Raw genomic sequence first — 13227 nt, 5'->3', positions numbered from 1 at the left:
GGAGAACGATTTTTTTAAATCTTGAAAGTACAATGTTGGTATTTTAACAGGAATGGCATTGAATAGGCAGATTGCTTTGGGAAGTATGGACATTTTAACAATGTTTGTTCTTCCAATCCATGAGCATGGTATGTTCTTCCATTTGTTAATATCCTCTGCTATTTTCTTTCTGAGGATTTCCTAATTTTCTTCATAGAGTTCCTTCATGTTCTTCATTAGGTATATTCCTATGTATTTCTTTTTCTTTGAAACTATGAAGGGAGTTGTGTCCTTAATAAACTTCTCATCTTGACTGTTATTGGTGTATACAAAGGCTACTGACTTGTGGACATTGATTTTATATCCTGAAACATTACTGTATTTTTTGATGACTTCTACGAGTCTTGTGGTTGAGTGTTTGGGATTCTCTAAGTATAAGATCATGTCATCAGCAAAGAGGGAGATTTTGACCGCCTCTGCTCCCATTTGAATTCCCTTTGTTTCTTTGTCTTGCCTAATTGAATTGGCTAGACTTTCCAGCACTATGTTGAATAGTAAAGGTGACAAAGGAGAACCTTGACTGGTACCAATTCTAAGAGGAAAAGCTTTCAATTTTACTTGATTCAGTAAAATATTAGCTGTGGGTTTGTCATAATGAGCTTCAATCAGTTTTAGAAATGTACCACCCATGCTTATACTCTTCAGTGTTCTAATTAGAAAACAATGCTGGATTTTATCAAATGCTTTTTCTGCATCTATTGAGAGACTCATATGATCCTTATTTTTGCGTCTGTTAATACAGTGGATAACATTTATGGACTTGTGTATGTTAAACCAGCCTTGCATCCCTGGGATGAAACCTACTTGATCATGATGTATGACTTTTTTGATGATAAGCTATTGGCTAGGATTTTGTTGAGAATTTTTGCATCTATATTCATGAGTGACATTGGTCTCAAATTCTCATTTTTGGTTGGGTCTTTTCTTGGGTTTGATACCAGGGTGATGATTTCTTCATAGAATGTGCTGGGGAAGATTCCTTCCTCCTCAATTTTTTAGAATAATTTTTGCAGTACAGGAATAAGCTCTTCCTTGAAGGTTTGATAGGTCTCTGGTGTGAAGCCATCTGAACAAGGGCATTTTTTGGTTGGAAGCTTTTTTATTGTTTCTTTAATCTCAGTGCTTGAAATTGGTCTGTTCAGGAGCTCTATTTCTTCCTGGCTAAGTCTAGGCAGAGGGTGTGATTCCAAATATTGATACATTTCCTTCACATTGTCAAATTTCTGGGCATACAGTTTCTGGTAGCATGCAGAGAGGATCTTTTGTATCTCTGTGGGATCAGTTGTTATTTCCCCTTCATCATTTCTGATTGAGGTTAATAGAGATTTTACTTTTCTATTCCTCGTTAGTCTGGCCAATGGTTTATCTATTTTATTTATTTTTTCAAAAAACCAACTCCTTGTTTCATTAATTTTCTGAATGATTCTTTTGTTTTCAATTTCATTTATCTCTGATTTGATTTTGGAGATTTCTTTTCTTCTACTGAGTTTAGGCTTAGATTGTTCTTCGTTTTCCAATTCCATAAGATCTCTTGTGAGATTGTTGATGCGCTCTCTTTCTGTTTTTCGAATGTAGGCATCTAAAGTGATAAATTTTCCTCTCAAAACTGCTTTTGCAGTATCTCACAGGTTTTGGTAGCTTGTGTCTTCATTGTTTTTGTGCTCAAGGAAGTTAATGATTTCCTGTTTCATTTCTTACTGCACCCATCTGTCATTCAACACAAGATTGTTTAATTTCCAGGCCTTTGGGTGGGGTCGAGTGTTTTTGTTAGAGTTGAGTTCCACCTTTAGTGCCTTATGGTCTGAGAAGATACAAGGTAAAATTTCAATTCTTTTGATTCTGTTGATATTTGTTTTGTGTCCCAGGATATGATCAATTTTGGAGAATGTTCCATGGGGTGATGAGAAGAATGTATATTCTTTATCTTTGGGGTGGAGTGTTCTATATGCGTCTATCAAGCATAGTTGTTCTAGGGTCTCATTTAAATCTCTTATATCTTTGTTTAATTTCTGTTTAGAGGATCTGTCCAGCTCTGTAAGAGGAGTGTTAAAGTCCCCTGTTATTATGGAATTATGAGCTATCATATTGCTCAGACTGAGTAAGGTCTGTTTCAAGAATCTGGGAGCATTTAAATTGGGTGCATAAATATTTAGAATTGAAATGTCTTCTTGTGTATTTTTCCCTTGACCAACATAAAGTGACCATCTTTGTCTTTTTTGACTTTAGTTGCTTTAAATCCACATGTATCTGAAAATAAGATTGCAACTCCTCTTTTCTTCTGAATTCCATTTACCTGAAAAATTGTCTTCCAACCCTTGACTCAGAGCTTTAATTTGTCTTTTGAAGCCAGGTGTGTTTCTTGTAGACAGCAAATGGATGGCTTGTGTTTTTTAATCCAGTCAGCCAATCTATGTCTCTTCAGTGGGGAATTCAAGCCATTAACATTCATTGAGATAACTGATAAGTGTGGTAGTATTCTATTCGTCTTATTTTGTGAGACTACATTGCTTACTTTTATCTTTTGCATCAGTGTGGAGGTTAGGTTCTGTCCTTTAATTTCTGAGTTCTTACTTTGCTGCTAATCCATTGTGGTCGTCAGTGTACAGAACAGGTTGAAGTATTTCCTGGTCCAGGTTGAAGTATTTCATGGTCTTGTTGTGGCAAATTTCCTCAATGTTTGTATATCCGTAAATGATTTGATTTCTCCGTCAATTTTGAAGCTTAGCTTAGCAGGGTACAGAATTCTGGGCTGGAAATTGTTCTGTTTAAGTAGATTAAAGGTAGATGACCATTGTTTTCTTGCTTGGAAAGTTTCATAGGAGAAGTCTGTGGTCACTCTGATGGATTTGCCCCTGTAGGTCAACTGGCGCTTACTCCTGGCAGCTTGCAGAATCTTTTCTTTTGTCTTGACTTTGGACAGGTTCATCACAATGTGTCTTGGAGAAGCTTGGTTAGAGTTGAGGCGACCTGGGGTCTGATATCCCTCTGAAAGCAGTGTGTCAGAATCTTTGGTGATATTTGGGAAATTTTCTCTTATAACCTTCTCTAGTATGGCTTCCATTCCTCTGGGGCATTCTTCTTCCCCTTCTGGAATACCTACAATTTGTATGTTGGAACACTTCATAAAGTCCCATAATTCTGACAGTGAACGTTCTGCTTTCTCTCTCTTCTTTTCTGCTTCTTTTGCTATCTGAGTTATCTCAAGAACTTTATCTTCTACCTCTGAAATTCTTCTGCATGGTCTAACCTGTTGCTGATACTTTCCATTGCATCTTTAAGTTCCCTTATTGACTGTTTCAGTTCCTTCACCTCTGCTATATCCTTTTTATATTCTTCATATCGTTCATCTCTTATTTGATTCTGTTTTTGGATTTCCTTTTGGTTATTTTCCACTTTATTAGCAGTTTCCTTCATTGTTTCCATCATTTCTTTCATTGTTTTCAACATGTGTATTCTAAGTTCCCTTTCTGTCATTCCTATCAATTCTTTATAGGTGGAATCCTCTGCAGTAGCTACCTCATGGTCCCTTGGCGGGGTTGTTCTGGACTGGTTCTTCATGTTGCCTTTAGTTTTCTGCTGATTCTTCCCCATGAGTGATTTCTTTTATCTGTTTCCTTGCCCTAGTTTTCCTTTCATTTCCTCTTGCTCTTTAAATTCTCATGCCTGTGGACTAAGGGGTACAGGACCAGAAGGGTGAGAAGTTTGAAGATCAAAAAAGGGATGAAAGAAAGGAGGACCGAGTGATAAGAAAAAAAAAGAAAAATAGAGAAAGGAGAGGGTGTTGGTAAGAGGAATATTGACAAAAGGAAGAGAGGCACAGAAAGAGGGAGACAGAGCAATATAGGTGTACAGTAGGGTACTTTGACACAAACTTAGAAAAAAACCACCTTCTGGGTGTGCCCAGTTGGGTGTTTCCCTTGAGGTCAGCAGCTCTTTGCTAACCTGATCAGACACAGTACCCCACCTGCACCAAGTAAAGAGGAAAGACAAAAATGGTATAAATCAAACCAAAACAGGCAAACAGAAAACTTTACAGGATAAAATTGGGTAAAAAAACAAATAATAGTGGTAGAAACACTAACAAAAATGAAGTTCTAGTTATTGAAAAAGGCAGCATTGGGAAATTATAATTAAACTAGAAAAACTGAGAAAGGAAAAGGATCTGTATGGGAAAGGTTGAACTTTAAAAACAAAACAACATCAACAGCATCAAAATAAAAAAAACAACCAAAACCAAAAACAAACAAAAAAAAAAAAACACAACCAAAAACAAGGCAGTATGTATATGTTATTGAATATTGTCTGGGCAACACGTGGTCTTCTGGGGTATGAGATGTTAATCACAGTTCCGATACGACTGGAGGCTGCTGATTTTTCAAGCCCCAGGAGGTAGACACCCTAAATCTCTCTTCAGCGCACTTAAAAGGCACTTTGAACTTGTAAACTTGCTGCGCAGAAGCTTTCCCAGGAAAGTGCTTGTCGCTGGAATGTGGCTATCCACTTACCCAGTGTGCCAAAACTGGTCTCACTCTGCCCCTGAGGGTTAGGGCTGCAAGGCGGCTCAGACCCCACCCTTATTCTACTTGGTCGCTGGGTTACCAGCTCCTACCCGATTCTAGCTCTGTGACCTTGAGGGCGAAGCTTGTTGCGGCAGATCGCTCACAATGGCTCCCTGTGACCCACATCCAAGCACTATTAGCTCTGTCTGGCTCAGCGGCTCAGACTGGGGCCTTAGACAACGGCCAAAGTTCTCCGCACTCCCGCTCAGGCTCTCCCCAAGGCAGTTCAACTGAGTGCCAAGTCCAAAGACACCAAAACAGTTCACAGGTAAGGCCTTTCTGGTTTGCAGTCTCCCTGCTACTGAACTTACAGTTGTGGGCGGGTTTAGAGGGATTGAGCACACGCGACCACTTGCCGTTTTCCACTGTTTTAGTCCTCCTCTTGGGGTCCAGAAGTCTTTCGCTGACTCCCTATTCCTCAGAGAGTTGATGATAGGTAGATCCCACCAACCAGAGATGCCTGGAGTCTTATCTCCCCAGACTCACGGTACCCAGATGCAAGGAAGCTGTTACTCAGCTGCCATTTTGCTCCTCCTCCCCCTTTTGATTTTTTAAAAAATATTCCATTGTATGGCTATAGCCTGTTATATCTATCCAATCATCTGTAGATACAATTTGTATTGCTGAACAAGTTTCCTTCTCATCTAAGACTTATAAAAAATTTTATCTTTAAGATTGTTGCTGCCTTTTCTGAGTCTATGAGATGATAGTACATTTTTTTTTTTATACAGATTCTCAAGTTATCACTCTGGATAGAGTGCCATGGCTTTACAGATCACAGCAATGTCAAACTCTTGGGCTTAAGCGATCTCTTGCCTCAGCCTCCCAAGTAGCTGGGTCTATAGGCCCCTGTCACAGCACCCAGCTATTTTTTTGTTACAGTTGTCATTGTTGTTTAGCTTGCCTGGGCTGGGTTAGAACCTATCAGTCTTTGTGCCCAGCACCATAACCACTAAGCTATTGACAACGCCAATCATGTGTATTTTCTTATTTCTTCTATGAATGTAGTGTATGCTATTACTTGAATTTCCCATATTGAACTAGACTCACATGCCCAGTAATAAATCCCATTTGCTATATATTTATAAAATATTTTGTATGCTAGTGAAATTTCTCGGGACATATACAGTATATCTCTTATTGATTTGAGACTGTGTTTCCCCCTTTTGCCCCAGAAAAATACAGTGGTACAATCATAACTCAAGGCAATGCAAGCTACTTACCTCAACGGAACCTCCTGACTTGATCCTTCTCAGCAGCTATGAGTACTGCACATATCACCACTGCTGGCTATGGTTTGAAATTTTTGTTGATGACAAATAGGGTTTCAATATGTTGCTCAGTGTTGTCTGCAAGTCCCGGCTACCAGTGATCTTTCTGCCTCAGCCTCTTGAAGTGCTAAGAGTATAGGTGTTAGCTATGGTGCTCATCCAAGCTTATGATTGGATGAAGCTTTTTCTCTGTTTTCATAATAAAAAAATAGCTGGCAGATTAAAAAATAACAACTCTATTCAGATAGAATAAACACACTCCACAATTCACCCATTTCCAGTATGGAGTTGAGACTATACATTCAGGGATCACTTCTATACCTTGTTCCTTCCTTTTTCTTTTCTTTTTTTTTTTTTTGAGACAGAGTTTCACTTTCTCACCCTGGGTAGACTGCCATGGCATTGCAGTTCACAACATCCTCCACCCCTTGGGCTTAGGTGATTCTCTTGCCTCAGCCTCCTGAGTACCTGGGACCACTGGAATAGGCCACAATGCCCAGCTACTTTTTGTTGCAGTTTGGCCGGGGCAAGGTTCAAACCCACCACCCTTGGTATATGGGCCAGCCCCCTACTCAATGAGCCACAGGTGCCACCCACTTCTTCATTTATTACTAGAAAAGATTCCGTGAATATGTATAATATATAGTGAGAGAAATTGAGAGAGAGAGAAAAGAAAGGGATGAAAGAAAGAACCGAACGGAGAGAATGAGCAAATCAGAGAGAATTGGAGGAAGGAAGGATAAAGGGAGGAAAGAAAAGAGAGAGGGAGGGAAACAATGAAAGAGAATATGACCAAACTTAGAGCTCACACCTATAATCATAGCCATCTGGCAGGCTGAGATGAGTGCAGTTCTTGAATGAGAGGGTGCTGAGAAGAGAAAGACCCTGTCTCTACTAAAAAGTGAAAATTATCTAGGCATTGAAATAGGCACCTGTAGTTCAAGCTACATGGGGGACTCAGGCAGGAGGATTGCCTGAATCCTGGAGTTTAAGGTTGCTATGATCTAGTCTGAGGGTACGAAAGACTAGCCTTGGCAACATACAGAAACCATATCTCAAAAATACCTATATAAACACACATGCACAGGCAAACCAACAAACATTTTAATCATCCAAAAAGACAAGATCATTGTATACAGTTATGATTTAATAAAAAAAAAAAAATAAAAAGACAAGAATTACCTTGGTGGTGCAAGGAAAGTAGACATGCTTAAGACCTGTGAAGCTTTGATCAAATTGACGCTGTAGCCAGGCATAGTAAATTTGTAAGCTTCTCTCAAATGGATGTTTTGAGGTAGGGGACAAAAGAGGTTCTTGATATAGCATCCCAGTTATGTTACTCCATTGAGTTTTATCATCTGTGATGCAGCTTGATTCACACAGCTTTACAAAATCTCAACTTTTGTGTCAGCCTAGTGCCAGGAAAACCACCCCTCAATAGAATCAATAAGGCACAAATGTGAGAAAACTTCTCTGTGTGTGAATGGAAAGCTAAAAAGTTTCCTGGTCCAAACACTTCAGGGACATCAACTGAACTGAGCAGAAAAGGGCAGTTAACATCTTTAAGCAGAATCTTGGATCATAGGATATTAAAAGATGAAGTCACTACATGTTCACTGTAGATGACATCACAATGCATGTTACTCTGGGTTATCACCTTTAAGCTTAGCTTTATTCCTGCTAAGCATGTGTAGTGGCTGTCTGGGTTTGTTGTTGTTGGGGTCAAACAATTACAAAAGAGTGGAGTTCTTTTCTCCATACTCAATTCCTGCTTCCTAAAGTTTCTTTGTGTGTGTGGCTAAAGGATTCAACAACATTTCCTTTCCTTTTCAAGTCATGGATTTGTAAGCAAATGGAAGAGTGTGGTTTATACCTCCTGCAGCCCTAGGATGTTTTATACCAAGAAACTGACCACAAAGATCAGACCATGATATCACAGACCTGACAGGTATGTCATACAATTCTCAGTTCTACTTTGTGGTGTTTTATTCCTTTATCTAGAATAGGCTTGTTTGGGAATGTTGGTATTCCAAAGAAGGTCCTCTCTCAACATCTGGTTAGACAATGTGTCCAGTAGTGTAATTCATAGCTACAATCATTTATGATGATCATGGGAAATATCAGTCTATCTGCAAAGTTCTAACATTACAAACCTCCGTGCCAGGTGTGTCCATACTTTTGTCTTCTTGGCCACATGGAAAGTAGAACACTTATGTTGGGCCAAATGTTCAATACACAAACAATAATAAAACCTCATGAGCAAAAAAGAGATCTATGCATAACTGTGCTGATACCTGCAACGACAGAAATACAAAACAGTCCTGATATAATCCCTATGTGTCACTGGGGCCTGTCTCCTCCCACTTCATTTCTTAAGTAGAACTGAATGACTTTTGCCACATGACTACAATATTTGGATGGTCTCAGAGGCCAAGGTGGGCTGATACCCTAAGGTCACATGTTGGAGACCAAGCTGAGCAACAGCAAAACACCCTCAGACCCGATCTCCCACCTGGTTTCTACTAAATTAGAAAAGGTAGGGAATTCTGGGAAGATGGCCAACTGGTACCAACCCTTGGCAGAGGCTCCTGAACAGAGGAAGAAAAACTGGATGGACTCACACTCTATGAAGCCGAAAGTGGGCAGCTGAGCCAAGAAAGAAGTTTGACAAACTGTAACTCCAAGGAAGAGCATTCAAGAAAAGACATTACAGGTACAAAGTCTATTGACTAGAGGATGGGAGACCCCTCCCACAAGCAGGAGGCCTGCCGAAGGCTATCTGCGAATGATCAGGGAATAAAAGACCTCTCATTTTATCTCACTAGAGAGAGCTGCTAAACTCCGGGTCTCTTTCTCCAGGCAGGCCCCACTTATGAACCTAGACACCATCCCACCAAGCATAAACATAAACAGGTATTTACCCCCAAGCCCAAACTCCCAGTCCACCCTTTCCCCATCACATGGCAGTTTCAAATTCTTCCCACTGCCAAGCACAGTGTGTTTGGTCTTGTCCTGAGAAATCTGGGCATAGTGTGGACTGCCAACTATCAGGACACAATCTGTGACTAATGAGGAAGAAAGAGGGTGTGTGCAGAAAGGGACACTAAATGGGATGAGGAGCAGTCCTCTGGTTATGACTATACCCAGCCAGGGGTGGTGTTGACCCTTGGTTTGGGCTGTGCATGGTGAAAGAGGGTGCAGAACCACTGGCTCTGACAGCAACCACAACTGGAGGGTGGTTGCCCGGTGTGGAGTGAGTTTGGTAGACAGTGCTGTTCCCTCGCCCCTTCTGGGCCTATGAGCAGAGGGCTGTGAAGCATGGACTGAGACCTGAGAGCAAGGGCGTGGTCCCTTGTATTCAACAGAACCCCCTCAAGCAGTGGCTTATTATATGTGAACTAAGACCTGAGTGCTGGAGCATGTGCAGCTGGTGAGCAGAGGATTACAGGGTGAGGACTCAGACCTGTGGACAGAGTGCAGTGCCCTGACTCTAATAGAGCCTGCAAATAGAGGGTTGCCAAGCAGTGGACGAAGGGGCATGGTCCACTGAATCCAGCTGTTCTGGCAAACAGGGGCTAGCTGGGTATGGACTGGAGGGTACAGCATGGTGCCCTGACTCCAACAGAGGCTTTCCAGGCAGTGGACTGAGACTGGCAGGCAGGGGTGTGGTCACCTGACTCCAAGTGGTCTGGCAAGCAGAAGCTAGCTGGGTGTGGACTGAGACCCGTGGGTGGAGGCATGGACACTGGCTCCAACTGGACCTATGAGGACAGAAGCAAAAAACAGTGTGGACTGGGTCTGATGGGTGGGAGTGTAGATCCCTGGCTTCAATTGTGGTGTTGGAGACACTTGAATCCCTCTCTGTTGAGCAGGGTTTCCAATGCATAAGACAATTGAAACCTGTGTCTGGGGCTTTCCACTCAGGTATATTCTGAGGTTGACCTTCAAATTTCTGTAGCAGAAGAGAACTAAAGGGTGGGGGATGGGCACCACAGCTGTTTGTATCTCTTCATAGTTGAGATTTGAACCTAATACTGTGGTTTCTTAGGATAGGGTAGACGTTGGCTGATATCAAAACAGAGCTAGCTTGTGCTATCTCACCAAGTAGGGCCTCAGAGTCTCCAGCCAAAACTTTGAAAGAGGCCTTTGTAAGCTTGTAGGAGATAAGCCACAATTACAAAGCCTAGCACTTTGGTAAGGGGCTATCTTTACCACCAGGGAACCCCAATTCAATCTCACCCTACCAGTTCTAATAACCAAGTGGTGGAAAATAAACAGGTGTCAACCCAACAGAAGAACTCTGGCAACATGAATAACAAGAGTAGATCAATCCTCGCAAGAAATGACAAAAGGACATGCAAGTGAACATGCCATATATATATTAAAAAAAATGGCAACAATGTCAGAAATCGGATTCAGAATATGGATGGCAAATAAGATAAATAGAATGGAAGAAAAGATAGAAATTGATTTCCAAGAAGCAGTTCTTAAGTTGTCTAAGAATTTAGTAAATTCAAAGCCCAAGTCACCAACAATATGGACATAGTGAGGAAAGAGATAGCAGAGCTCAAGGAAAAGAGAAATTTAGTTGAGCTTGAAAATACAGTAGAATCCCTCAGTAATAGAGTTGCACAGGCAGAAGAAAGGATCTGTGAAACTGAAGACAAAGCTTTTGAACGTTCCCAAACATTCAAAGAGGCAGACAAGTGGAGAGAAAAAGCTGATGATTCCGTAAGAGACTTGTGGATTCACTCCAAAAGATCAAAAATTCGTCTTATAGGAATACCCGAAGGAAAAGAGGATGGTCCTAAAGGTAAAAATGCTCTACTCTAAGAGATTTTGGAGGAGAATTTCCCAAGCATTGCAAGAGATACAGAACTTCAGAGAGCAGACAGTTTCAGAACTCCAGCAAGACTCAATCCAAAGAAAGCATCTCCTAGACAAATTGGGATTAACTTTGCCAAAGTTAAGATGAAGGAGAAAATTCTGAAAGCAGCCAGGCATAAGAAAAGCATCACCTACAAAGGGAGAAGTATCAGAAAAACTGCAGATCTTTTAGCTGAAACATTTCAAGCCAGAAGAGGATGGTCTTCTGACAGTTTTGGATAGATCCTCCAAAAAGAAACTGAACAAAAATATATTAGACTTAAATCTGACCCTAGAACAAATGGACTTTACAGACCTCTACAGAACATTTCACCCTAATAAAACTGAATTTGCATTCTTCTCATCAGCCCATGAGTCATCCTCCAAAACAGATCATGTTCCAGGACACAAGTCTAACCTCAGCAAATTTAAAAGTATAGAAATGATTCCTTGTATCTTCCCGGACCACCATGGAATAAAAGTTGAACTCAACAGTAACAGGAATCTTCATGTTCAAACAAGCTCATGGAAACTAAATAATTTTAGACTGAATGATAGCTGGGTCAAACACGAGATTAAGAGGAAATCACTAAATTTTTGGAACAAAATGATAACAAAGACACAAATTACCAAATCCTGTGGGAAATGCAAAGGCATTCCTAAGAGGGAAATTTATAGCATGGGAAGCCTTCATCAAGTAAGACAGGAAGCCAACAACTTAATGGATCATCTCAAGCAACTGGAAAAAAAAAGGCATTCCAACCCTGAAACCCAGTAAAGAAGAAAAGAAATAACCCAAATTAGTGAAGAATTAAATGAAATTGAAAACAAAAGAATCATTCAGAAGACCAATGAAACAAAAAGTTGTTTTTTTGAAAAGATTAACAAAATCAATAAGCCTTTAGCCAACCTAACTTGAAATAGAAAAGTAAAATCTCTAATATCATCTACCATAAATGATAAAGGAGAAATAACAACAGACACTTCGGAAATTCACAAAATCCTCAATGATTTCTACAAAAATCTCTATTCCCCCCAAAATGAAAATCTGAAGGAAATGGACCAATACCTATAAGCATGCCACCTTCCTACACTCAACGAGAAAGAATTAGAAATCTTAAATAGACCTATGTCAATCACTGAAATCTCCCAAAACACAAAAGTCCAGGACCAGATGGCTTCACATCTGAATTCTATCGAACATTTCAAGAGGAACTAGTACCTATATAATACAACATTTTCCAAAGCATAGAAAAAGAAGGACTACTTCCCAACACATTCTATGAAGCAAATATGACCCTGATACTCAAACCAGAAAAAAATTCACCAAAGAAAGAAAATTATAGACCAATATAATTAATGAAAATCAAAGCAAAAATATTAAACAAGATCTTAGCAAGCAGAATTCAACAACTCATCAAAAAAATTATACAACATTATCATGATGGTTTTATTCTTGGGTTACAGGGTTGATTCAACATATGCAAATCTAAAATATGATACATCACATCAGTAAAATAAAAAACAAAGACCATGTGATTCTCTCAATGCAGAAAAAGCCTTTGATAACATCCAGCATCCTTTCATAATCCGAACACTTAAGAAAATAGGCATAGAAGGGACATTTCTTAGATGGATAGAGTCCATCTACAGAAAACCCACAGCCAATATCATGTTGAAAGGTGTAAAACTGAAAAAATTTCCACTCAGATCAGGAATCAGGCCAGGATGCCCACTGTCTCCATTGCTATTCAACATAGTAATGGAAGTCTCAGCTATCGCAATCAGGCAAGAGAAGGCCATCAGGGGTACCAAATAGGATCAGAGGAGATCAAACTCTTACTCTTCAGTGATGATATGATCCTCTACCTGAAAAATCCCAGGAACACAACATCAAAACTTTTAGAAGTGACCAAGGAATACAGCAGCATCTCAGGATACAAAATTAATACTTACAAGTCAGTAGCTTTTGTATATGCCAACAAAAGTCAAGCTGAAAATATAGTCATGGACTCTACTGCCAAAGAAGATGAAATACCTGGGAATTTACCTGACAAAGGACATGAAAGATCTCTAAAAAGAGAACTATGAGACTCTGAGAAAATAAATAGCTAAAGATGTTAACAAATGGAAAAATATACCATGCTCATGGCTGTGAAGAATCAACATTGTTAAAATGTCCATACTACCCAAAGCAATCTACAGATTTAATGCAATCCATAATAAATCATCACTGTCATACTTTAAAGAACTTGAAAAAATAGTACTTTATTTCATATGTCATGAGAAAAAACCTCGAAGGCAAATACATTTCTCAGAAATAAGAACACATCAAGAGGTATCACATTATCAGACTTCAAGATATACTATAAATCTATAGTAATAAAAAACAGCATGGTACTGGCACAAAAACAGGGAGGTAGATTTATGGAACAAAATTGAGAACCAAGAGATGAAAATAGGTACTTATCATCATTTGATCTTCAACAAGC

This window comes from Nycticebus coucang, chromosome 3, assembly GCF_027406575.1.
Source record: "Nycticebus coucang isolate mNycCou1 chromosome 3, mNycCou1.pri, whole genome shotgun sequence".
In the NCBI taxonomy this organism is placed as follows: Eukaryota; Metazoa; Chordata; class Mammalia; order Primates; family Lorisidae; genus Nycticebus; species Nycticebus coucang.
This window is presented reverse-complemented; position numbering follows the sequence as displayed.